Genomic DNA, 5177 nt, shown 5'->3' on the forward strand with positions numbered 1-5177 from the left:
TGCTTTGAGCATCTTCTAATATCAAGGCAAGAGAAATTTCCATTTAAAATCAGTTTTTCAGCCTGTTTATAAATCCTGCCTCTTCACCATCCCTCATCTTGCCCATCAGACCCTGGCCAGTGTGGTTTGATGAGTGACTTTGTCATAGAATCCCAGAATCCCAGAAGGGTTTGGGTTGGAACGGACCCTAAAGACCATTTTATTCCAACCCCAGGCACTCAGCTCTCAACTACCAGTTAACCTGAAAAAACCCAAACACTGATATATTCCCTTTCCCCCCTCAAATGCTTGAAGTCTGACGATGCTTTGGCTGCACAGAATGTCACCCAGGTGCTGTTTCCTGTCACTCCTTGCGATGGGAGGAATAAACCAGCGGTTAATTGTGCTGTGCTGCACCGACCTGCCTCTCCCTGCGATGAAATCAGAGTCACCGGCGTGACACCAACCGCCTCAGCAAGCAGAGCACAAACTGTTTCTGACACCTGCCTTTACTTGGCATCGAGTAGGAACCGGCTGCCAACATATTAGAAGCGTATGTTTGATAGCAAACTCCTTCCCGCTCCACCTTGTGCTGTTAATCCCACCAGGCAGGTTTTTTTCCCCTCTGCAAACCCCACATCACTGATGTCCATCTTCTCCTCTGTTATTCCCCGAGCTTCCCGCTCCTGTTGGCAAGCAGAAATCACAGATTTGCTCCTGTTGTTTGGGAACGTCCCTTCGCTTTTCTCTATTTTGCCATTTCTTTTCCAGTCGTTTGTAAAACCCCAAATTTCTTCTCCACAGCCCTGTTTTCAGCTGGAACCTTCTTTTTCTGCCATTCCTCTCCTGTCTTTTGGCTTTCCATCTGAAAGTGATAATTTTTTGTCCATCAACCAGTGAGGCTTTTTCTTGACTTATTTTTCTCTTCTACCTTTTGTCCACAGCTTTTCCAACGGCCTCTTTAACTTCTTCCTGTGTTGACCAGATCTTTATTTCTTATCTCCATCTCCTGGTAGTTTCTTGATGCTGGCAATGACAACACCAAGCCAGTTCAAGAGGTTGCAGCAGGGAACATGAATCATCCAGCTATTGAGCCCACTGATGGACTGCACCAAATCCGAGGTATCTGGCCAGAGGTTGAAGAATAAATCCAATATACACTCCAGCAACCACATCCAGTGGCCAGGTTTGAGCCATGCTGCTTGTTGTTTTCAACCCCACCATCAAAACTGGGCTGATGGCAACTCAAGCACTGAGATTTGGATTTGAAATGATGTCCAGCAGCTCCAAAAAGCCTATATATTTATCCCTATAATATTTATTCATAGGGATATAAATTGTATCTATCTATCTGTAATATTTATTTGCATGGTCCACAGGGTACCACAGTGGGATTATGGTTTCTTTGAGCACAAAGGAAACAAATGGTAAATCCACAGCTAAGGGATTGGGAGAAGGAACCTGGGAAAACCAAGCTCATTGGTGTGGTATTTCCAAGCACAACCTTCATTAGAAATTTCTTCATCCCATCTGCAACAAAACTCATCATCCTACACACAACCCTCTTCTGCATCTCAGCCTCCCCCTGGCATCAGAAATGCTTGGCTGGGGATTTGCCTTATGGACTGCTCTGGCAGCTGGTCAGTTGAATGCAAAGATTAGATTTTATGGCCAAAGGATCATTTACTGCTGGCCTAAAATAACTTTTCCTTCCATCTTTTACCTGCTGGGACTTGGTCCCATTTACTCTTTGTATCAGAGCTGCATTGCACCTGGAAAAAAGGGTAACAGAGAGTAGGAGAAAGGCAATGCTGAGTATAAAAGGTAAATTAAAAAATGTATGAATGCACTAGAAATTGAGGATTTTTGTGTTGTTTGCATGAATCTGGGAGAAACTTCATATGTGTGGTTGTTTTTTTCCAGGATAACTGTTAATATGGGGGCATTTGCTGGTGTCACAGGTCCAGGTTTCTCCAAGACTTTTGACTTGCCCCACGTGACATTTGCATCCAAACCCTTGTGCTGGGGACAGGACCAATGACAAGTGATATGGTAATGATTGATTCCAGCTCCATTGTGTTTGATAGCAATAATTTAGGTATCATAAAGCCTTTCCTGGCAAGGCTCTCAAGGAATACCGTGCTTTAAACAAGGAGAGGCAGATGATTCAGGTGCTGTTGGATGCTCACGGCCCAGAAAACCCAATGCAAAGGGTTTATTTGGGCACAAATAATTCAGCGTTCTCCAATGCTGAGGGATGATTTGAAGGATGCTTCATCACTGCAGGTAGTTTTTCCCAAGGGAAAAGTCAGGGAATTGTGGCATTTCTTGGCAAAGGCACGACAAAGATCCTGATGGTGGAATTGTATGAAATGGGCTTGGCATAGAGATGCAATTAGTGCTGAGGCTAATTAAATGCTTGGCCCAGGAGGACGGAGAGGTGACCTTCCTTCAAGGCCTGCAAGACAGGATCATATGGATCAAAGCTCTTTTGTAGGACACCACTCAAGGAGCAGGTCCTGGAAATGGAGCGGGTTTGGGTCAAGACGCCCTTTTTTTGGGTTAAAACCTGCAAGTCCACCATGCCCAGCTCATCCTGGTGGCCAAAATAACCAACAGGGCCTACAATCAAATGATAATGAAGGATCAGACTCTTGCTGGCAGAGTGGGAAGTGCTGGATGGGGGAACTGATTTAAAACTCTTCGCGCAGCCGTAAAACTCCCGGTTTTCCGGCTGGAGCTCCTCGACGCTGCAATATTAGAATTAAAAAGAAACAGGCGTTGATGCAAGCAAGAAAATACTCTGCTCCTGATTTAAAGACTGGCGAATTGCTAAATATTTTTATTAGCAGCAAATTTGCAGCTTGCTGGAACTAATTTCACGCCCGGTAGATATGGAGCTTAAGCTGGGAATGGCGTTAAATTACTCTCTTGTAAAGGTGTTTAAGCCTTGTGATGGGGATCTGTTGGGTGGTGGGGTCCTGGCTGGGGACCCCCTTTTTGAGGGGGACTCCTTGTGGGTTGGGAGCCCCGGAATGGCAGTCGGGGAAAACAGCATCAGTGCCAAACACATCATTTTCGTCCTTGGTGCGACAGGAACCACCAGTCCCTCTCATTTTAATAAATTTGGTCGTGGGGGTTTGGTGCAAACCAGCGTGATCGTGGGGCCCTGAGATCCTCCAGCCCGGAAAGGTGTTGTTTATATTTTAGGGATGTTTTTGGCCTGTTTTGGAGATTGTTTGGGATATTCGGCGTTTAGTCGATTTTGTTAAGTTTTAAATTTATTTAATGAACATTAAAATTTTATTTAATTGATTTAGACAAAAATATGTAATTTATTTTAATTGATTTTTTTTTAATTCAGGACATTCCAGGTTTAATTAATTTAAGAGATAGGCAGGAAGGACTGTATCCCCAAGTACTACTTGCCCTCCGTGCTCATTTTTTCCATGTTTTCTTTGCCAGCCTGAGGTTTTACTCCTTGCCAATGGTTTCCCAGCCCAAATCCCTCCCTCCTCCTTCTGCAAAGCCTCTGAGTGGTCCAGGAACCCACCCAGCTTAGTGCAGGGGAAAAACCCATCCCGTTTCAATTTGTCCGGATACAAACTGGGACAGGTGCAGGGATGGGGTCAGAGGTTGCAGAGCTCGAGAAAGCAAAGTGAAGGCGTCGAGAGGATCCTATTACTCCTCTAAAAATACCACCAGGAGGGTGGCAGTGGTAAACAAGAGCTATTTAAATCCCTCAGTCCACTTTTTGTGATGGCAAAACATGAGGTTAAATAGTTCTCCCCCACTGACTTGGAGGCTGAGAAGCACCGAGTTGCCCTTTCCCAAAGAGAAATCACCCCCCCCCAAAAAAAAAAAGAAAGTTAAAATAATAGGAAAGGGTTAGTAATGGCTCCAGTGGGGATACAGCTCTCTCTCACAGGAACCCACTTCAGATTATCTTTCTCTTGCTGACGGCAGAAATCAATTTTAATCGTCCTGACGGGAAATGAGGATGTAAGACTTCAAACAGAACAAATCCTGCAACACTCAAAAAAATAATAAAATGGGATATGAAGTCACTTTTCAAATGAAAAAAAAAAAAATCCCATCCCAGCAAGAAGAGATGCCTCTAAAAGCCCCAAAAGGCCCTGGTAGGTGGGAGGTAGAGGAGAGAAAACATTTCCTGTTGTGGGATGAGTCTGACCTCAACCAAGAAGCACTTGGAGAAGGTGGAAGGAGGAATACAGGGTGTCTCTGTCATCACCTGTTATGATTCCTATCACTCCCAAGTGGGAGGAAGTTGGTAATCTTTTGGTTTTGGTGCCTTGTTATATTAAATGGAACTTCAATTGAGTTTAATTTATTTGTACATTGGTGCAATTAAGTTTTTTTGATACTTGGCTCTCTGAAGTTCAAGCAACCACAGTGATTTCCCTAAAGCACCTATATAAAACAAAAGGTTGTATAAGTGTCTCCTGGGAATGCTTAAATGTCATCATACCCACAAGGGGTGACATGTCCCCATAGTGTCAACACCCCTGGGTGATATCGCAGCAAAACCTCTTCCAGCCAAGGAGAGGAAGGAGGAGAGAAACCATCTGAGGGATTCCAATAGGACTGTAGAGCCCTCCCTGTGTGCTGCAAGGGATGGAGCAGAGGCAAAGCTAAAGGAAAGAGGTAAAGAACCCATGGAAAATGAGTTTAAGAAGGCTCAGCTGAAAAAGAAAGATAAGAACAGGGTCGGGGGAGACACTAAAAGTTAAAATTTGCTTTTATAATGGCATTCCCAAAGGTTGTAAAGCCCACGGTGAGAAGTTTTTCCAAGGAGTTTCTATTTCCCATATGTTCCTCCGAGAGATGCTATTTCCCATCAATCTTATCCTTAAAGGGTATCAATATGGGACCTCCTTGTGTCATCACTTTCAGAAACCTCGGGCCTTTACCTGCACCAGCCTCTTCCTCCTTCCAACCCAAGAGTTTTCAGGCTGGAAACCAAAGAGCCATCGATAATGAAACCCACGACACTTCACGTTAAGCGGCTCATCATCCTCTGGCATTCCTCATAATGGCATTAATCACTGGCTGCTCATTAGACTTTAATGTGCCCCTAATATGTTCATCCATCGTAATTCCATTGCAATTGAGGGGTCGATGGTAATGCCTCCTTACTGGAAATGGTTGGGATGTTGGGTGGCTGGGAGCAACCAACA

Source organism: Manacus vitellinus, unplaced genomic scaffold (genome assembly GCF_001715985.3).
Source record: "Manacus vitellinus isolate BGI_N305 unplaced genomic scaffold, ASM171598v3 scaffold_41_pilon, whole genome shotgun sequence".
In the NCBI taxonomy this organism is placed as follows: domain Eukaryota; kingdom Metazoa; phylum Chordata; class Aves; order Passeriformes; family Pipridae; genus Manacus; species Manacus vitellinus.